This window comes from Pyxicephalus adspersus, chromosome 7, assembly GCF_032062135.1.
Source record: "Pyxicephalus adspersus chromosome 7, UCB_Pads_2.0, whole genome shotgun sequence".
NCBI classification, from domain to species: Eukaryota; Metazoa; Chordata; class Amphibia; order Anura; family Pyxicephalidae; genus Pyxicephalus; species Pyxicephalus adspersus.
In genome coordinates this window covers 16373588-16396542 of record NC_092864.1, presented here as the reverse complement: position 1 = coordinate 16396542, position 22955 = coordinate 16373588, and the positions used below count along the sequence as shown (strand labels likewise).

At 39.1% G+C, this 22955-nt stretch overlaps 1 long non-coding RNA gene across 1 annotated transcript; it reads right to left on the bottom strand.

The window, feature by feature from the left end:
- Positions 1–524: 524 nt before the first annotated feature.
- LOC140335194 (uncharacterized) lies at positions 525–13217 on the bottom strand. Its single transcript, XR_011921672.1, has 2 exons — positions 12955–13217; positions 525–2691 (listed from the first exon to the last, which is right to left on the bottom strand). It is a non-coding gene; the product is annotated as an uncharacterized lncRNA (long non-coding RNA).
- Between the last annotated feature and the right edge of the window lie 9738 nt (positions 13218–22955).

The following is a 22955-nucleotide window of genomic DNA, read 5'->3' as shown; positions in this document are numbered from 1 at the left end:
CTATTAGATCTTGATAGGATGGAGTAATAAACCTAAGTAACTTGTATAAAGATATAAAGAAGCTAGAGGGTGGTTCAGTTCCAAGATCCATCCACTTTCCTATTATGAGGGTCTGGTTTTGGATTACTGAGAGAAATTGCTGACCTGGATGCTACAGTTGCTAGTTTTCTGGTTGTTTGTAATCCTCTGTCCTTAGTGCTTTAAGTCTTTGATTATGCATGTATACAGCCAGTAAACGATGTGATCTTCTTCATAAGCTGTAGCAATTCAAGACAAAAAAAAGTTTTCTTGCTGCGTTTGCCTAAATCAGGGGTTCTTAACCTTTTAATGACTCCAAACCCCAAATGGATTGTCCAATATGTCCAATATTGTCCATACCCCCTTTACTTGGTTGTCTAAATAATCATCACTATTCCTTATATTAGTTGCCAGTATGACTTCCAAATATGTCAACAGCTTGAATTTACTGTACTTTAAATATGGATAGCTGGGAAGAGAATATGAAATAAAATCATAAGCATTGATAACTTTATCATATTTATTTACAAAAAGCAAAATGTAAAATATAAAAACAGCTACAACTATTTTACAATATAACTTTGATTCGCCTGTTTCAGATTATAAACCAATAATTTTAGTTCTTACAATAGAGTATTACAAAAAAGAAGAAAACAAACCTAAATGTGCAAGTTTTTTTAATATCTCGACCACATAACAGTCTTTTACTAGTCTAGTGACAGATTTGCTGCTGCTTTGCTGCTGTGCAATCAAAGCATGGAATCGGGATACAGTTAGGGACAAAGCTGCTTGCATGTCATCTGACACATCAAGTCCATTTCTCCACTTTGGTTTCAGATTTAATAATGTACTCAAGTATAAATATGTACAGTAAATAAAATAAATACCAGTACACAGAGATCGAGTCCCGTACCCCTAGCATTTGGTTCCCATACCCCCAAGAGGTGTAAGATACCCCTGGCTCCAATCTAGAAATGCCAATTGCTTGGATGTGAAGCCACATACACTGCTAATTTGTGAGTGACCACTAGATGGCAGCATTGACAGGGCAGACCATATGCTATCCTATTAATGCAGTTTCATCATTTTTATCAGTGACCATAGCATGGGGCTTTATCCCAGTTTAGGGCAATTGTTCATGTGGCTACTGTTATTCATGCATTTATGTTTATTTTTATGTAATTGGATCTGATTTTAACCTGGGGTTGAAATCCTACATAGGACCGATATAGAAGTCCCTTCCTTGAAGCAGCCTGCAATTCTGCAGTCACACAGGCAACAGTACACTTGGTTTCATTTAGGGGAAAACTGATTATTGTTAAAGTTAAGAAATCTTTTTCACTGGAACTAGAAGTCCAGACTGCATGATTGCAAGTCCACAATGCCAAACATTGAGCCACCTCCTGCCAAAGCCTTGCAGCTTGTTTACAGTTTCTGTGTTCGCATTACACCAGAATGTATTTGGCCTTCTTTATCAAGGTTAGGAATAAGCAAGGTCATATCCATTTACCTGCAGGACTGCTTCTCCTATCGGTTACACGCTGCATGCTCACATTACACTCCTAATGGAACAAATGAACAGTTTTCTTCTCTTCTCGCTATATTTCCTCTTTTGGTGTCTGGTGTTTGAGCTTCCAAAAGGATTCCTAAAGCAGAACTCCTGTCAACAAATGAATAGCCATTTCCAAGATAAAAATCAGATTATGCTGCTATACTGTCAGTCAAGAAGTGATCCCTTCAGTAATTATTTCCATTGGATAAGCCAATAATGGGTTAAGAGGCTTGGGATCTAAACCCAGAGTACTATGGGGGAATTGTAGGCATGAAACAAGAGAGGTCTTCTGGTCTGTAGCCTCAACCCAGAAAATCCATGCCTAAGGGATACATAAATGCTTGCTTTGGGTCCGTAGTTCAATACATTTAAAAATTAGAGCTGACTTCCCTATTATTATAGGTTAGCTATGAGAGTTCTGATTGTTTCAGGGTTGATATTGACTCATCCTTGATAAGCAGGGTTTGGCCATTGACCCCTATTTCAATCTGCCTTAAAAAATAGAGCCTAAAAGTGAAGGGCGAGATTGGATTGGCTGCGTAATATGTTTGCTCCATATAACTCCTGTTTAATAATAATAATGTCCTATTATTTAGGATTCTTTAGGGTAGATTGACATGCAGATCCCAATAAGGCACAGCTACCACTACCTTGCTTTTCAATGCCACCCCAACATAGCTACACATCAAACTGCAACACAGCCTAACTTGCACCCACTAAAATACAGGCAATATTGTTCTTTACCCGAACTGATCAGTTCACAAAAACACATTTTATTGTTTTTAGACTGCTTAATCTGTAGAATCATCATCGCACAGCCTCTTGCTGCGTTCTCTTCCACCCAGCAGTGAGTGGGCATTCAGTTTCTATCATACAGCAGGTAAGTTGTCCTCCATTTATGATCTTTAGGATCTGCTGGCGGTGTAAAACCTCATACAGACATCTGATGGTTGTTGCTGGAAATGATTTGTGATCATTTCCAGTAACTGATGAATGAGCGCCATACACGCAGTGCTGTTGTTCTCAATGAAGCAGGGAAGACAAACGAGCAGCACCCTACTGTGTTCTCCTCAATTGAAATGTACAATAGTCATTCCTGATTGGTCTTTCATCAATCGGCCCTGGAAAAGAATGCCGTACAACTGTCAATTTTTTTGTCTAAGATGAGCACAAGCACTGGTCTCAGGTGAGTATTACCTGACATGTGTAACACTGGGGCACCTGCTAGAAGCCTCTATTAACTAACAAGGCGACAGGGCCGGCCAGCAGACCTGAACAAAAAATTGTGCATCACTGCAGCAGCCAGAGACGCAAACTGACCACTGACCAGCATCAGCCTGCTTCCATCCTTGGTGTTGTCAGAATCAATAAGAAAAGCAGGGAAGCTATCAGGTATTTAATTTCAACAAGTACCAAATAAAAGGCAAGATATACCTAAAACAACGAACACATACCGATATATGCAAAATACATTTTTGAGTTAATGTACACAAGAGCTAAGTGCTATTCTGCAGATCAACAAGAATTGTATTCACTTGCAGGGCTTCAAAGAGATAAAAAAGAAGAAAATTTGTAAGTATTTCTAGAGATGTACTGTATGATTAAAGCACCAGGAAAAAAAACATAAAAAAATTGCTTCAAGTATTGTTTTATTAGGAATATTCTGCTTTATCCAGTACTATTATTCAGTTTTCTGGGCCAGGTAAACCTCATGCTGCACACTGGACAGTCACACCAAGACACTGAAAGATCAGATGACTGGAAACTACCCAGAGCCATCATCATCGTCATCCTCCTCCTTCCTGGAAACCTTCAACTCACACTGAGCAATCTTAACCCTTTCATGATGACAGGTCTGATCCTAGGCATACATTGTGCCTTTTGCTCTTAATGTTATTTTTGACAATTGATTTTTGTAATTGACCACAAGAATTCCATGTACCTCCACTTGTATTGTAATTGATTTAAATTCCAATCAGTTTTACTTTTTTAGCTAATCAAACATTTCATTCATAACACCAAAATAATTGTGATTTCCAGGATGTTTGCTAAGGAAGATGTCAACGTGTCCCCAGTTTTCTTTTTTGTAAATCAGTCCTTTATCCTAATGATTTATTTATATAGATATTTATTTATATATCAATTATGGTAACTACCTAGATCAATTCATATAGGCATGGGCAGAGTGATCTGAACATGAATCCAAAATTCTCCAGCAGATTAGAAAATTCTGTGTTGGTGTCACACTAAAACGTGAAAAGCTCAGATTTGGTAAATGAGATAAGGCGGGGTGACGAGAGGATTGTGAGTCTGGCACAGGCAAGCAGGGCCAGACAGAAGAAGAGGCTATGATTGATTTTTCTGAAATAGCACAGAAAAGAAGCAGAGCTGGGATCAGGCATGTGACCGTGGAACTGGTAAAAAAAAAAGGAAGTGGAAAGAATAATGTTGTAATCAGTGAGACGGAAAGGAAAGGGCTAGGGCCTTTGTAGGAGCAATATGTTACACAAGCCGCTAGCACTATTGCTAAACCTGCATTTTGTGCAATCTCTCCTTAAACTGTGAAGTACAAACACATCAAACTGCTAACAAAATGGTGTTTAATGCTAGCTAACCACCCAAAAGAAGAAAGGATTTGGCTTTTAAATAAATATAACCCAATCACTACAATCAAACATCTAAATTTTGTTTTAACCCCCCTGGCGGTATGAATAATGAGGATTTTTAAATGTAAAAGCGTACAGTTAAAACACCTCATTATTTTAAATTTCTCGCCCGGTCCAGCCTACCTGCCCAACGGTCCCACCCTCCATCCTAAGACTGGTGAGCAGATGCCCAGCCGGCATCTGCTTCCCCTGGCCTCGCGTCCCCAACGTTCACACGCCAGGTTACACAGATGCCCGGCCGGCATCAGCAGGGGAAGAAGATGCTGGAGGACGCCGCTGGAATGTGGGAACAAGGTACGACTTTTAATCTCCCTGGAAATTCCACTTCGGGTGTGGCTCAGGGTTACCACTTTTGGTATGAAAACTCTACCCTGAGCCACATTCGGGAATAACCCCAGGTAGGTTGGAGATTTCCTGAAAATGGCTGTGCACTTGGCATTTCTGTACCTGAACCCTCATAACTGTGCATCTGCAGTGTGAGATCCAAGGCTCTGCTGCCTGGGACTGATTCTTACCAGATCTTGAGTGAGATGCCACTACTGTGCTGCTGGTTGTTCTCCTTGCTGGAGAGGAAGCTGTATCTGGAGATCTTGATTGCAAGGATCTCCCTACTCCTTATCCATTCTGTAAATCTGTGCTTCCTGAACTTCTGCTGCTTCATTTTTTCTTCACCAGATGTCAAGGGACAGCTCTGATGTAAGAAAGCAAAGTTCTGCTTCTACCAAAACTACATACAAAGATAGAATGCCACTACTGTGCTACTGGTTCTCCTTGCTGGAGAGGAAGCTGTATCTGAGGATCTTCATTGCAAGGATCTCCCTGCTCCTTCTTATCCATTCTGTAAATCTGTGCTTCCTGAACTTCTCTTGCTGCTTTATTATTTCTTCACCAAATATCAGGGGACAGCTCTGATCTAAGGAAGCAAAGTTCTGCTTTTACCAAGACTACATACAAAGATAGAATGTAGATCAAATTTATGGTTAAGTTGTTAACAAGGAAAATGGCAGCTGCAGGGAGATCACAGGTAATTCTGGTGACTATTGCTTTGCCACCGCTTGACTTTTTTGAGCACAGCTTAGGTCCTCACATAAAAGCCCACTGCCTGCTAGATCCCTAGTAAAATCTGACATCCCAGTTATTCCTCTTTATTTAAACCAATGAATGATACACTATATCTTACAGTGTTTTGCTCCAACAGTGGTAGATGCTGAGCATAGATGATGTGTCCTGATGGTGTCCTTCAGGAAAGATAAACGTATAAAAGGCATTGCCCAGGGGAATGATGTGATCTCTGTGAGAGGTTATATATACCTGAAAGTGCACTTAACATAAAAAATATATCATATAAAATTAACATACTTCAAAGCGTAACTAAAGAATCAACCATCAGGCAGGTCATTATTGCAGAAGCTGAGCTGAGCAAGCAAGGGTCAACTTTGGCAGCCAGGATACCCAGCAATCCTGGGTGCAAGTGTCAGCGTGAGGGATACCCCATCCTGGCCCGGCCAGGAGATGGACAAAAAATCCTAAAATATGCCTCTAAAATCAGCTCTGGTTCAGTGGAAGAAAACCATACAGCTCCAGAGTTTAATGTTGCACAGCTACCTTTGTTAGGCATGTGAATAATTATAATCCTTTACCAGAGTAACATCAAAGGCTTCTGCTGTCCGTGTATCTTCAAGGCACTGCACATTTGTGATTGTATAAATGGCTCTGCACGAGACGTGTTTCTGGCCTATTCGGTCAGCTTCCTACAGCTCTGTATGTTAATAATGCATACTGTACAGCTAGGAGAAAATGCTACTGATAATCTGCTTTCCCAGGGGCCTCCTTCTCCTTCCTTGGAGAATTGTGTACGTCAATGTATGGCTGCCTTACTCAATTAATTAATGTATTTTATAATGGCCTGCAGCATCATTACAATATGACATGGTTGTAATCCTGCAGGCAGCTACAAGGCAAGAATGAGGCCTAGTACCAGAAAACATTTTGCATTTTTCATGCTTCATGTGTCTTAGTTCTAATGAAATTGGTGATATAACTCATAGAATGTGACCATATTATGCAAGCTACAGGCCCCTGCCTGGCTCTATAGCTCCGTGTGACCTCATTTGGAACCATAAGTCCATCTCAGTTGTCCATCATCTGAGTGGACCTTTAAAAGGAGGATTACTTTTTAACCACTAATATTCTACAATATACCTTTCGTGCAACCCCTGTGTTATTTCTAAAGGTCAATATTCTTCTGTGTTTTCTGTGTATAATACATTCTAGACTTCCCACATTTGATTATGCACCTTTTATAGAAAGCTTACTTCCTTCATTGTGTATGAAATCCATTAAGCATTAAGATATATTGAAATATATACAGCCTAGCGTTCAGGGTAAGGAAGATTTCTCACCACTTCACATGATTAGTGGCTGAGGAATTCTGCAGCATGGAGTGAGCAGGACCAGACTCTGCATCATAATATAACATATGTTATGCTTGTATTTCATACCTTGTTTTACAATATGGCCAATAGCGCTGTAAGACTAGATTTTCATGCAAGATCTGCTTAGATGAAAATATCTAGGTTTCACAGATCTCTGATGTGTATTTATGTACATTGCACTTTCTTCCCCTTCTCAGATCAGAGATCTTAAGGTGTAAGGTTTGCCATTTCTGCTTTCAGCGTATTGCCTAGATGTCAGTGAAATCCTGCAGACTTAACAACTAATTCCATCTGGATAAATTGGGGAATGAAGATCAGTGAAATGCACATTCAGTTAGGTCCATAAATATTTGGACAGAGACATCTTTTTTCTAATTTAGGTTCTGTACATTACCACAATTAATTTTAAATGAAACAACTCAGATGCAATTGAACTGCAGACTTTCAGATTTAATTCCGTGGGTAAAAAAAGGCTTTAGTTCCTCACATTTTTATGCAATCTTTTTGTTCAACCCATTGAATAAAAGCTGAAAGTCTGCAGTTCAACTGCATCTGAGTTGTTTCATTTAAAATTAGTTGTGGTAATGTACAGAACCAAAATTAGAAAAAAGTTGTCTCTGTCCAAATATTTATGGACCTAACTGTAAATATACCAAAGTCACCTTCCTTTAAAGATCTGTAAAAAAAAAATTTTTTCAACAGAACTGTTCACATTACTTTGTACTAATGGAAGAAAGTAACAAGGTCACCTAACTGCTTGCAAATTCTCACCTTTCTTTAGCCTCTTCTGTCCTAGCAACCCCAAACTTCCAGCAAATGTAAAGCAATGATCTACTGTACGCCCCTTGGTGCCACTTGGTTCCCCACCTCATTCCTGAATACATTACTACTAAATACATTGATTTCTGTCCCAGCATTATAGGATGAAATGCCTAATATGCCTAGTGATGTGTACAATCACGCTTGTAGCAGTTTTGTGGAAGTTCCAGTATATCTGCTGAATCTTGCGGACTTTTGAGGATATTTGGTAATCTTACAGGAAACAGAGACAATTCTACACAGAAGTAAAACTGGAGAGGTAAACTGTTACTCTGTACACAACTGATGTACAAATACTGGAATGTCAGTCTGCAGCTCAACAACCAATTGTAGGTCAGGCATTTGTATCTTCATGTATAGGACATGGCAGAAAAAAATCGATTGGTCAGTTGGATTGAGTATAAAGCTGTGTACACACTTCCAATAATTATCATTGGAAACGAATGACTGTTTGGCCGAAAATCGTTCACAAAAAAGATGACCAACAATGCTGACGAACGAGGATTGTCAATGGAAATGAACGACTGGCACAGCGGATCTGATTGGCCGACGATTGTTAACTATCTATCGTGTGTACAGTCATTCAGTGATCGTGCATGTTTCTGCAGTACACTTTCTCCTTTACATGTCACTTCCTGCATCGTTCAAACGATTGTATCTAGCGTGTGTACACTATCAGTGGATTATATTTGAACGATCGTATCCTTACAGCATGTACAGAATTGTGCACAATACAATCGTTCAAATATAATCGTGCATAATCGTTGATCGGTCATAATCGTTCATTTTCTAACGATAATTATTGGAAGTGTGTACCTAGCTTAATGCTTTATTTTAGTAATCTGACTGCGTTTGTTGCTCTTTTCCTACAGGTAGATTCCACAGCGATGTCCCTTTTCCAATAAAATAAACATACCTACCTGATCACGATTTTTCAAATACAATCATCTGTCTTTGCTCCATTGCGGGACGTCATCTTCTACTTTTTTGTGTTTCCTGATTTCAGCTGTTTGATTGGCTGGGCCAGGACGATATAACTCCTGTGCATGTCCGTAAGAGCTCATTCCGTCCTGGCAGCCCCGGACATATCTTGCAATTGTAAGCTAAGCTGTACAAACGTTTTTTTTTTAAATATGAAAGCAGTGAGGCAGGTAAGTTTGTTTTGTTACAGATGGGACAAAACTTTCAGCAATGAAGCCCTCTCTGCTTGCAGATTTTCACTTTAAGGAACTTTTTTTCCCTATGAATAAAAGGGGCAGTACACAGTGCCCATGGATCCTGGAGCTAGAAAAAAAAGATGGCAAGGTTGTGGCCCTTACCCCCTTTCTGTCCATACTTGCTCCCTGCCTTCCCTCAACAGTTTGTGAGGGGTCCCCACAACCTGACCCCCAATTGAATGTAGGGGTTTGCTAAGAGGTTACTTATCATAGGGGACTTACCCTCACCTGTCTTCAATCTGTCAAAGGTGCCACCATCTTTATTCATTCCTTTTCTTGATGTCAGATCTATGGCCATTTTGATTGGCCAGGTCTGGATATCATAACTCCACTGCACATGTGCAGGAGTCCATTAGGATGCTGGGATACTTGACATATCCTACCATCCTGTGCATGGAGTTTTCAGTGTAAAAAAGATTGCAAGCAGGCAGGTAAGTAAGATTTACTGCCGAAGGGACACCGCCTGCCTCTTCTGCAATAAGAATTCTGCCTGATTGTCATTTTTTGAATGCGTTCTGCTTTAAACTTCATTTGAAGTGTACTGTCCCATTATTTGGAGGGACTATCTCGATTTTTTCTATTTTACTCTGCCCTCCCCAATGTCTCTTTAAGGTACACAGGATATGAAATATGTGCAGTTTAAGTGCCATTGGTTTTATCCAATTTTAAGGGTGACCACAGTGCTTTGGGATTTTTGTTAAAGCATAAGACACAGAAACTTTCATTCAAAAATATTCCTAATATAAATCCTTTTGTGTTTCCCAAATGTCTGTTCAAAGCCAGATATGACCTTGTAAGAGTAGCACCCCCACTACAGGCACCCTGCAGAAAACTAATGGGGGTCGGGTATAAGACCGGTCACCCTGCACAAGCATAGAGCAGCACTGACCGGTCTTTCTTACAAGAATCTCTGAACAATTACACAAAGTACACCATCATTCAGGTAACACCATGCATGTCTGAGGTTCAGCTTTAAGTTTCGACAATGCTTTACACAACTCATAGACCATGTCCACCTGTGCGTGCCTATGAAGGATTTTCTAACCTGTTTGGTGTAAACCAATAAACCTACCAATATGCAAATCAGAAACCTAAGCACCTGGAGGAAACCCATGCAAACACAGGAAGGACATACATACTCCAAGCAGATAGAGTACCTCTTGGATATTTCCCATCAGGAAGGTATACATATACAGGAACGGCTTTTTGTTCAGGTTTTATATGCAATTCAAATCTCGTTGGTTCACAATAGCTGATATTTACACATTTTTTGATCTGTTTATATAAACCACACTGTAGTGTAGGTGTATTCTTTCCATAGAACAATAGATCTTCCCTTTGGTATCTTTTGCTGACAAAAGCTCATCAGTTCCCCTCCAAGCACTGCCCCAGGGTCACAGTGTGCAGTCCTAACAGACCCTCTTTGTCCTGAGTCCCTCACCCTGATGTGTCTGCACCAACAAACACTCCATCTCAGCCCCGTGACACGTTTCTCTGCTATATACAGACACAAGGAAGATCTGACCGGTTTGTCACAGTGTGTCCCTGCCTGTCCTGGCCGAGCCCAGCCGGTGAGTTGCAGCTTGACAATCTCCTTCTGAAAATATATCCTCCTCCCTCCAAGAAGTCTTGTTTGGATGGAAAACAAAGCATCTAGATAGAGCCAGACTGGGCATTGCTGAGGAGGTGACCTCCAAGCTGCTGCCTCTTGTGTAGGTCATATGAAATACTTGGTCCCATGTGTGGGGAAAGCTAACCATAGCTTGTCAATAAAATTAGGGTCAGCGGTTCCTTTTTATTTGTGAGAAAAAGGAAATGTGTTCAGGACTTTACTATCAAGCAATCAAAGCCGAATCATCCACAAGTCTACTTGGGCAGAAGTCCAGGGTAGAGTGGACACCTAGGTGGCTTAGGTAATACCCTCACTCTCCCGCAGTATACCAGGGGGGGAGGCCAAGGTCCATCTGAATTATGGAGGATATACTTAAAGGTAGATGGGGTCCGATGGGGTGGGCTTAAGATTACATGTGAAGGAATGGAGGGACCAACATTGCTACCCTAACCAAGGGTCCCATTCTGCCTAAATTCAACTTTGCACTCAAAACAAGGTATTGCACAATATTACCTTATATATGGGACACAGATGGTAATATAATAGTTATAATAATAGAATAGAATAGAATTTCTTCTAAAATGTTGGTTGATGTCCTGTCCTGCTTTATGTTTGGGATAGTTCAAATTGATGTCAAGAAAATAAGGACTTGCCCACAGGTTAACCATTAATTTATAAATTTTCAGATTTCTTCATCTTTTTTGAATGGACTTACCTGAAATCAAATCTAGGTTCTCTCTAGAACATGACCAGCACCTAGGTCTCCTCTATAGATTCTTGGTAGACTTTTGTTTGGTATCATTGGCCATTCAATGTTTTTAATTTCCCCATCAGTAAAGATTGTCAGACCAATGCCTTACAAAAGAAAAGGTTTTCAGGACTTGTTTTAGTTTATCATGTGGCTGGACTGTTAACACAACACAACCTTGACTTTTTAAAGCTGGCTATACACATAACAGTGTAATAGCACAATGTCTATAGCAGCCTTTCTCAAACATGGGGGATCCCTTGAAACTTTCAGGTCTTCAGGGAACCCCTTTTATAATTACTATATCCACAGCTCAATATATTAGCTTTGTGGTCAGAATACCTTTTATATTGCTGACCTTTGGGAAGAATTTCACCCTTACAGATGGCCAAAAAGCATATTGGCGTCATCTAAACTGACTTGGGAGGAATAAATTGCTCCTTGTTAAAAGAACCCCCAGTAACATCTGGAGGAACTCTGGTTGAGAAACACTGCCTTATACGATCTTTTTTAGATTTACCAAAGCTATATAATGTGAGGGCCTACCTAGACAATGCAGCCATCGTATCCAGGCAGGCTCTTATATAATATGTACATCAAGATGGCAACATGTATTATCATCTTTAGTATAGATTTTCCTTAAGATACCTATACAGACATGACCAGAGAGAATGCAAAGAGCAAGATGGATGACCAGATCATCAAATGTCTACTGAGTGGTGTTTGGTCATCCATAAAGTTGTTGGCCCAAAGTTGTAAGACACCTGACCAATACACATATCAAGGGTTGTTGCACATGGTTTGTTGCTCTTGGTAATTTATGGAGTTGCCCCCCCAAACTTTTTAACTTCTACGCTACTTCTACATTCCATAAAATGTTAGTGTAGATTTAAATCTGAGACCATTTGGCAAAAGGAGCATTTTTATTTTTGAGGTCTGGTCCTGAAGTTTGATGAGAAGACCTGACCCCCAGTAATGCCTCTGTATGTGTTTTAAAAGAAATGGCCATATCTGTTGGCCTCTCTTTTTACTTACCCAAACAAATTATGTTTAACACGTTTCTGTACCGGGTTTTTATACATCTGTGAGAATGACGGTGATGACGTTTCTTTGTAATAACATGACATCAACACATTGCAGCATAGCAGTTGGTAACTGACTGTTATGCAGGAGGGGTTACGACTGTCAAAGTAGCCCAAGAAACAGCAATGAATTATTAGTGCTGCATGCTCGTTTTAGATAAATAGTAAGATAGATTTTTTAGGGAAGTGTAAAGGTTTTGTACATGCTGTGATTTTGATCTGGCCACAAACCAGAATCCCAAAAAGAGAACTAACATTACAAAGCAAATAACTTCTCTTATCTTCCTGGAGTGGTGGAAATTCTGCATGCACAATACTCTCATATAATACAAAGATAAAAAATAAAAAGAAATATTGCCCAAAGCACATTATCAAATATTTTTTAGCCTAAACGCCATTGATTGGTTGCTATATTTTTATATTAGCAGGGATGTTCCAACAAACCAACAGGTTTTCTTAAAGGGTATCTAAACCCAAAAACAAAAATGTAATATAATGTAGCTTACTAACTGTGGGGCTGCATAAGATTTTTTGTAATATGTGTTGATCTTGCCAGCAATGTGGTGTTCTTGTCACTTCCTATCAACTAAAAAGACAGCAAGACCAATCTTCCCTTCTTATGTAAACTACTACTCATCAATCAACCATGTAATAGAGGTAAACAAAGGCACGTATGTCTTCCTGGGACAGTAAAGAGGGACTATAGCTAAAAATGAAAAAATTGCGACCACACAGGTTATTGCATAAGCCATAGGTGTTGTTCCTAGACATACCTGCCCGATCGCAATTTTTTTAATGCACTCACCTGACCCTGTTATATCATGGGTGACGCCATCTTCTTCTCTTACGTATTTCCTGATCTTCAGCCATTGATTGATCAAGCCAGGATGATGTAGCTTTCACGACAAATCCATATTTAAGGTCCCAATATTTTTTTACCCTAAAAAAAAAGGTACAATACACATTTATTTAAACCAAAAAATGGGGATTTCCTTAATAATCCAAACAACCCTGGATACTGGAGCTCAGTGAACTTGTGCCTCTTCCCCCCTTTCTTTCCATACCTGGAAATGTACCTGCCTTCTCTAAACTTGTAGGGGTTCCATTGTTTAGGGTTAGGATTTCTTCCCCATAACCTGTCCCAAAAATGGATGTTGGAATATGCTGAGGGGTTATTTATCGTAAGGGGCTTACGCCAAATAACTAACTATATACTAATGATACATTTAAATTTGTTTGCTGCCCCTGTTTTTCTTATGGACTGGTTAAAATTTAAGGGGATGTCCAATCTTCCTTATTTTAATTATTTTGTATTTTCAATGTTGCCTTTTAAGCACAAAAAGTAAATACCTTCTCCCAAATTCCCCATCCCTACTATTTCACTTTTACACCCTTAATTTGGGTTTTTCTTCAAAAGTAGTTTTAAAATTTTGACAAAATCAATAAAATATTTAAAAATATAGAAAAAGCATTAGAAAATAGTAATTTAAAATTTCTCAGCATCTAGTTTAAAAAAATAAAACAATATCTACAAAGGAAGGGCTCTATTTACAAAGCAGGGAATTGGACATTCCATAAAACATTGCCTGGTGCTGCCATTGAAGCACCTGGAAGATTCTCCACCAGGGAATATTTGAGGGAATGTCAAATTCCCTGTTTTATAAATAGACCCCTAAGTCTAAAATAAATAAAAGCAATATAATCATGTAAAGTTATAAACCAGAACTGCATGTTAGGAAATATCCACCAGAAAAAGAAGATAGGATATAAGATAAGACCAATAAAAGGAAAAAGGAGGTGGAGGGGAGAGGGAATGGTTTTAAATTGGTTGAACTTTTATCTATCATATGAACTTCAAAGAATGTTCAGTGAACCTGGCGTGAACCTTACCAGGGCACATATGCCCATCATTAAACAGATTCAGGAATTGTGTTCCATTGTGACTGCTTTTCCCAAGCAAAAGTAGCACCAGCCCTGGCATTGTGGGAGAAGTTCTAGTGAACCTTTAGAAAGCACATAAAACAAAAGAAATAATAAATTAAATACATAAACTACAACAAGAATAATCCTATACGTAGAGACTTTATTTTTTATATTGGCTATGTAAGCAATTGTTTGTTTCATTGTACTTTGTAATACATTCTAATATTAATGAATGAGTCCTACTTTGTTATTATTATTATTATTATTATTATTATTATTAATAATAATAAACAGGATTTATAGCGCGCCAACATATTATGCAGCGCTGTACATTAAATAGGGGTTGCAAATGACAGACAGATACAGACAGTGACACAGGAGGAGGAGAGGACCCTGCCCCGAAGAGCTTACAAATCTAGGAGGTGGGGGAATTAACGCACAATAGGAGGGGAGATATTTACTAACCCCTTATATACAGTATAACTATTCATATGTACAGTATATATATAAACTGACCAGTAGCAGCTTGTGTATGTGTCTTCTATCTGCCACCCAACATTCAGGCCAATGGGATCGATCTAAAGCCAATTGGTTGTTTGGTTTTTAAATATTGGATGGGTTCTCCATGCATACCTGACGATACATTGGTTCAATAGGATTCTATGATTCATTGAATGAAACAACTACACAATAAATAATTGTTGCTCTTGGTACACATGTTGCTCAGTTTGTGTAGTACTACCTCCACCATATTGTCCGTCCTGCAAAGGCAATCACAGCTTTAAAGAGTTCAGCGCTTTATTTGTTCTCAAACACTGGTGACACGCAAAGACTGTTTAGTGTCTTGATGAGAAAGATTTCTCCCAGAAGACACTTTGTACTCTGTCATCTTGAGCAGTGCTTACAGTACACAAAGACACAACCCTTTGTATACACAAAACAACACACTGCTCCTTAATAACTGATGATGCACTGCAAGAATTTGTAACCCTTTCCTTGAAAAATAATCAGCTACCAGCTATCATTAAAGCATTTCAAAAACAGAAAATACTATATTGTGTAGTATAATATGTAGATTGTGTCACTTGTTGATTTTGCCAGTTACACATTTCTTGCCTTACATCACACATCACAATACTAAACCAATGGGAGGGCAGCATTGTCATCCTAGACTGCTGATTTAGACTACAAACACCTCCCATGCTCCGCATCTCCATGGGAGACAACTGAGAAGGGTCATAATAACCTTTTTTGAGATTCCAGTTCAGTACAAAGGGCAATAGATTCCTATCCGGATAAACAGGGAGTTTTCTGTACTTGTCTATAACACAACCACCAGCTCTAAGCTGCAATTTATGATATTTTAGGTACATTTATCGTATATGGTTGCATGGTTTCTCATAGAGCCTAAGCCTATGAATAGAAGAATACTTGATTAATAATCATGCATGAATATATAATTATCAGACAATTATCAAAGACATTGGAGCACTTGGAGACAGCGTGGTAATTGTGTTCCCCATAATTTGCCCTATGTGTATCACTCCGTTAGAGTGTAAGCTCTTTGACTGCAGGACCATATGAGTACTGCCCAGTGTTCTGTGTGAATCTTTGTGGAAAAATGTGTCAGCACACAATGAGTAATAAATACATTCCATACACACGTGACTACAAATATTTCCTCTATAGCAGAAAACTATAAGTAAGACAGACTTGGAACATCTTTATATAGCATGAGAAGCATTGATATTCTGTAACTTGGAAGCCTAAAGGAAAATCTTTCCATGCGATTGTCTTTGTTTGTGCAGAGAGCCCCTTGGGAATTGGTATAGAGCTCCTTCCTAAGTCCTGCAAAAATTGTTTAATTACAAATGATTAAGAATTAGTGACCATGTTGTACAAAACACTGTCTGGGCTTTTCTGCCTTGATAATCGTTTTCCTACAGTGTTGTTAAATGGTAATTTGCTTGTGTATATGTTTTCTAGAAAGGAGGAGGCTGGTGTGCAGTTCAGGACTATAGGTGTGATCCCAGAACCAAACATCTAGATACAGAGATGTCATATTTTGTTTGGGTATCAGGATATTACATAAGGAGTAGGGCTGTAACTAGATTTGCAGTATTCCAGCTACAATCCTATCAGCTACTACATAAAGTCTACACATTGATGTCTCTAGATCTCTTACAGGTAATACACTTCAAATAAAACTGAGCACACAACCTTTCCAGCTACTTAGAACAAAATGAAATACCATTAATCCCAATACCTTTCCAGATACTACACCTAGAACAAGGCTGAGCACCACTGCTCCAGAACAGGGGTCCCCAAACATGGAGCTATGGACCAGTACCGTCAAACTGGGAGCTGTCCTTGTTGGCTGCAACTGTAACACGAAGGATCTGTGTCCTCCCTTCTATCATTTCATTTAGCCAATCATGAAAGCTGGATAAGAAAGGAAGGAAGGTAGCCGACAAGGATCTGTTCCCTTAAATCCACTGTCCAACCTCTCCGAAAAGGTTCATGGAGACATTTTCTTGCCATGGTTCATGGAGACATTGGAACTTGTCCATGGTGTAAAAAAGTCCATTGCTCTAAATCAGGGGTCAGCAAACTTTTTGGGCTACTAGGTCATTTTAGGAGGTCAAGAAGGCACACCAGGCCGGACTCTCTCTTGAGTAATGTGCTTATGGCTCTGCCCCACCAGGAATGCCCCTGAAGGGAAATCCCTCTCCTCCGCAATGCATACGAAGGAGAGGGAATGTCCCCTTACCCCCGTATGCAGCTCCAGAGCCGCGGGTTGCCGACCCCTGCTGGCCAGGATTAGGCCGGATCGACCAGGGTGGTGTTAGGCCAGAACAGACTACTGGATAGGTTGTATCTGGCCTAAATGCTGAAGTTTGCTGACCCCTGCTCTAGATCCTTTCCAGCTACTAAGCTTAGAACAAGTCTGAGGATCAATGCCCTGGAAACGTTTCAGCTACAAAACTAACTACCACTCTTCTAGAACTTTTCCTGCAATCACAGGTAGGCTGAGCACCACTGCTCTAGAAGACTTCAAGGTATATTACCACATTAACAACAAGACTGATACTAGGCATACACTGTGATTTCCTCTTCAGTATCCAATGTAATATCTATTTATACATCAATAACTGACCAATACTTCTATCATTTTTAAATCTAATTAAAATATTGATCACAAAAAGAAGTTCAGATTTTATTTCAATGTTTTGCCAATGAACCAAAAAATACCTTTAATAATTTTTCCCAAATCAATCGATTTTTGGACAATTTTTTTTGTCAAATCAATCATCCTATCCAAGGCTGTCCAACCACAATTCTTGTGGGCCAGGATCTGTACATCATCTCTAATAGACAGCAGTACATAAAATGAGATTTACAAAGAGAAAATCTTGGCCTGTACGCTACACTTGAGGACTGGATATGGGCAGCCCTAGTCAAATATATCAAAATATTGCATACTGTCTGTGTAGTTTAATGTATACTGGTCTACAACCTTTATATACTAGCACTCTATACTTACAAGAATAAGAATCCATTGCTCTATATCAGTGTTTCTCTTCCAGGGTTCCACCAGAGGTTGTTAGGGGTTCCTTGAGCAGTTTGTGCTTCTCAGGCCAGTTTAAGTGAGCAATGATCTTTTGGGCTATCTGTATTGGTGACATTCTCCTTATTAGTCAGCAATGTAAGAGGCATTTTTCCAACTGACCCCCAAGCTAATGTACTATGAGCTGTGAATATAATAATCATAGTCGGGGTTTCCTGAAGACCTGAAGGTCATTTCAATGGTTCCCCTTTGTTAAAAAGGCTGAGAAAGGATGATCTTGGTCACAGGTTGTTTTTATGTATCATATATTAGTTTCTATGACAAATTGCTATAAGATAATAGTGGAGTAAAATCAATGAGTATCTGCATACAACACTATATATAGCATTCCCTGTCTTCATACATTATTTTTTTCTCAAATTCATGAATTTCCATATAAGACCTGAAGGAAAAAAACTAACAAAGAAGTGCATTATATTAAATTTAAGTTCTTGTGGTCAGATGTAAACAGCAATGTCCTTCACAATTCTCCAACTCGTGACCCTCCGTCTGAATAGTGACTTCTGTTTTCCCTCTAACTGCTACTTACTCACTGTGCTTCCTTATTCATTTTAACGAAACAAGGATGAAAAGAATGAAACTTGGCACTGACTTTTATTATAGCCTTGAACAGACCTGCAAGACAGAACTCACCAGCACTGGGCATGCAAATAGCTTGGAATTGTCAGGTGCACAGCACAGAAATAACCGCGACTAAAGTTCTATCTGATCGAAATCTATAAATTGCAGCAAGTCTTGCCAAACTGTGATTATGAGCAAGTTAAAAATGACACCTCATTGCACAAGGTAGAAAAGAGAATTTATAATGTCATTTAGGAATATCAACTGCACATAACATTTTCTGGAGATTGTCAGGATTAAATAAATTTTATATAAAGCTAATACAAAGCTGTGATAATGAAGGGAAAACTCTTGCAGCATGCATGAATTCCTGTTAAATAATTTTAAGAAGGTGCACTAAACTTCTCTACATTCTACAACAGAGTTTCTCCAGAGATTGCTAGGGGTTCCTTGAGCAATGAGCACTTTGTACAGCTCCGGTCAGATACCATTGACACCAAATATCTTTTTGGCTATCTGTAAGGGTGACATTCTTTCCAGTGGACAGCAATGACCATAACACTAAAATACTGTGAGCAGTGGATATAGTAATATTAGGAGGGGTTCCGAGAAGACCTGAAAGTTATTTCAAGGGTTCCCCATGTTAAAAAGTTTCTTCTTCATCTTTCAGACATCTGGAAATCTGTAAACATGCAGCTAAGTTAATTGGCCTTGCCCTAGACTGTGTAATGACATATGATTATGGAAGGGACATTAGATTGTGAGCCCCTTGAGGGAGAGCTAGTGACATGACTATGGACTTTGTACAGCGCTACGTAATATGAGGGCACTATATAAATACTGTATAATAATAATAATAATAATAATAATAATAAAATTTGAGCTGTCCAATGCCATTCACAAAGCCATTACAGGAAATAAGCTCACATAAACTAATAAAACACCTGCATACACAAGCCTTATAAAAAATTAGAATATAAAGTAATTTTTTTAAGCTTGCCAAAATGAAACACAATTAAAACTTTAAAGCATTTGTTACAGTAATTTCCCTCTGGCACTTCTGTACAGTAATGTATCACCGGTCAGTAAAGCAAAAAGATCCAGCTAGACCATACAAAAAATATCATGTTTTGTTTTACATCTAAATACATATATTGTCATTACCTATATCTACACATACCATTATGTGTTCCTATATACATTGCCCAGAACTGTAAACAGAAGAGGGTCACCAATATTTGTTGGTATATAAACACACTGTGGTAGGAGATCTGTGTACATGGCAATATGACCATTCAGCTCGGAACATTCAGCATTCATATACTGCTGAAAAAGATAAAAATAACACCTAGGGCTTATTTTATAAAACAGGGAATATGAAATTCCCTCAAACATTCTCTCATGGGAATCCTCAAGGTGTGTTTTAATGGCAGTAATTGATTCCCACCAGGGAATGTTTGAGGGAATGTCAGATTCAAGTTGTCACTTCAAACTTTTGAGAAGCAATGCTCCATTTAGATTTAAAATTCATTTAAATTTTAAATCCAATTAAAATTTATTCAGAATTTTCCTTGGTAGTGTGAAAAATTAATAAAGGACATTTTTTAAGTTTTTTTCACTTTCAGTACATTTTTATTAAAGCTTTAATGCACTTTAAGAATATAAACATAGTATGCTCAACAGGTTTTATTATTTGGTATAACAATGTAATAAGTCTAAATGTAAAGAATGTTTGAGTACAGACAAGAGGACTTTTCACACCCTCAGAGAACTGCTAGGAAAGGCAAACTGTACCACAGCTAAGCAGATTTGCACATTTGTAGCCATGATGGGATTCTTCCAACAGCAACCATGCAGCCTGACTGACTTTTGGGATACTGGGTTCCATTGCAGCCACAAGTACCAAATGTTCTTGTTCCCATTCACTTGGGATTGTGGTTGAACAGTGAGGCTCACCGTGCGATTAAAATGTCTCTAAATGGTTCCTAACCACTCATATTCAGTTTAATGGGTTTGCAATAGAACACTGCAGTCAACCAAAAGTCCGACATGGCCCTAAGTGCAAAGGCACAAGGTCATATTAGTAATTAGAGATATTGGCATTTCAATTGTTATATTACATAGAATGTGTTCTGCAAAATCTATATGAGACAAGGTGTCTAGAAGATCTACACATAGGTCCACTATTTGAACTTCTTTAAGACTACTGTCAGGAATTTATTATTGTGGCCCCAATAAAAAGATATTCACTCTTTTCTGACATCCATACAAGAAATGGGGGAGTGGTTATCACAAGAACAGGAAGAGGGGAACTGGTGTTAGTTGGGGGTAGCCCCAGTTTTTTAAATATACAGCGACAGTCCAGAAGACCAGATTTGCTCAAATACCACTGAAACTAGCACAGCAAAACTTATGTCTTAAGTTGGGCTTTAAAATGTTAACAAAAATAAAACAAAAATGAAAAAGGAGAGAGACCAAAAGTGGAGTCTGGGAAAGAAAAAATAAGGAGGAGCAGACCCAGCACTGGCACCTTCACTTCTTTCCATTGTAAAGTGTGTTTATTTTAACTAATTACAGCCTTCAATTTGATTTCCAAACAGACAGAGATGAAGATTTTTAGGGTGTGAAAGAAGTAAAAGTTTTTTCTGTAGAGCTACATAAAGCAATGTGCCCATTGTTCATGGAGTGGTTTGGTGGGATTTTGGTACATGCTTCACCAGAAGGATGGCAGACTATTATCAGTATAGGTATAAGAGAAGGATTGCCCAGATCCATATCTGTTGTCACAACATAAAACAAGTGACAATGAATTCCAAGAATTATGACTTTAAGCTCCTGCACCAACACAAAGTTTATGTGTATAAATAAACAACCCCAGAGAATAGTTAATAGTAACAACAGTACTGGAAAGTCAGATAACCAAGTGTCAAAGTCTTTGGTATTTAGTCTTAGTTCTATTAATGTCAGTCTCACTAAAGGCATTTGAGAAGAAATAAAAGAATTGACTGGCTGGTGATTGTAGAAGTTGAAAGACTGACCGCTACTAAAAACTTGAGCATAGAATTCAGATTGGCTGGTCCGTGTCATTGAGTGGAAGTTTTTGGCTCTATGACCAGCACAGGACAAAGCCTGGAGCTGCTATCATCTAACAATGGGTCTGCTTTACTAGTACACTTGGATTTCTAACAGTTCTCTAATACTCAACATTTTGTCCCTGCAAGTTAATAGAGTAGGGGGTATCATTATCTTCTCCCTTTGTAAATTACCTTAATAGTCTGCATAGTAGACAGCTGGTGGCTTTAAAGCAGAACTAACCCATGTGATACTCACCTATCCCCAATCCGTGGCAAGGCCAAGCCATCTTCCTTCTTCTTTTCATCCTGAAGACTATCTTTGGCCATGCCGGGATGCCGGGATTTCCAGCATGCCCAAGAGAAGTCGATATTTCTGGGTCTTCCTTGCAACCATCACTGAGCTGTGCAGTCTCAGCAGGATTTACCAGCCGGGCAGTGTTTGGGCAGGTAACAGTTATTGAAGAAGGGACATTGTCTGTTTCCTTCTGCACCTGCCGGGGCATGACTTAATGACGTTGGGACTTTAGTTCAACTCTAAAGCTGGACTCCATCCTTATTTTTTTTTTCTTCCATACTTGTAGAGCATTAGTCGCCAACCTTTTCGGACCTACGGACCACTTAATTTACAGGCTCTGGACCGCGCTTGTCATGGGTCACTCAAAGGAGAAGAAACTTGAGTGAATTTATGATGCCAGAACCTGCCCACTTTTCCATCGCAGGTCTGTGTCCAGAGACACAACCGGCCCACTGCCCTAAGCCTTGGATCAGTTCAGGGGATACGGTCCGCGGCACTGGCTGGTGCGCCCCCCAAATGGGGTCCTTCTGCTGACTCCTCTGGGGGGCTCACCTGCCAGAGCTGTGGACCACCAAAATGTTCTTGCCCACCACAAGTCCTCATCTGTCATAAAAGGGAATAATTCCATTTACCAGCACACTTTACCTTTAAGAAGCTACAACAGGTCCCATGTTATTTCCTGTCCAATGGACTACAACCATCATCAAGCCCTCTCCCACTGCTCAGTACTGACCTGGCCCTCTTCTTTTAGCTATTTTCTTACATTTCGTCCTGTCGTCTATTCTTAGGATAAAGTGTGGGTGTTACTTAGGACAGGCACCATCCTGAAACTTGTATCATAACTAATAGGAGTCTACATACTACTTTATTACATAGTCATCTCTGGTGTGATGGTAACTTGGTTAGTGGAGCTGCCTCAAATAACTATGGTTGTGGGTTAAGGACTGAGCAGTGATAATTTTAGCTTACATTTAGCTTTGCTGAAAGTAATTCATTATTTGGAGGCATTTCTAATCTATTATTTAGTATTATCTTATTTATAATTTTGATGATATCTTTAAAAATATCCATTTCTCCAAGATGCCACTCACTGCTGCAATCAAGAAGGACCAACCAGAAAAATAAAGCTTGTAAAAGATTTAAAACAACATGGTGTGCTTTAGAATAGGGGGTTGTGGAATGCTAGACTGAAGCTTTAAGTTAAGTTAGTGCTATGTGGGAGGTTGTGTGTTTTCTATCACATGATCTACCCTTGTATTGTAAGACGCGTTACCCCAGGCATTACTTTGGACAAGGGTCCAAAGAATAAATGCTATAACATGCCA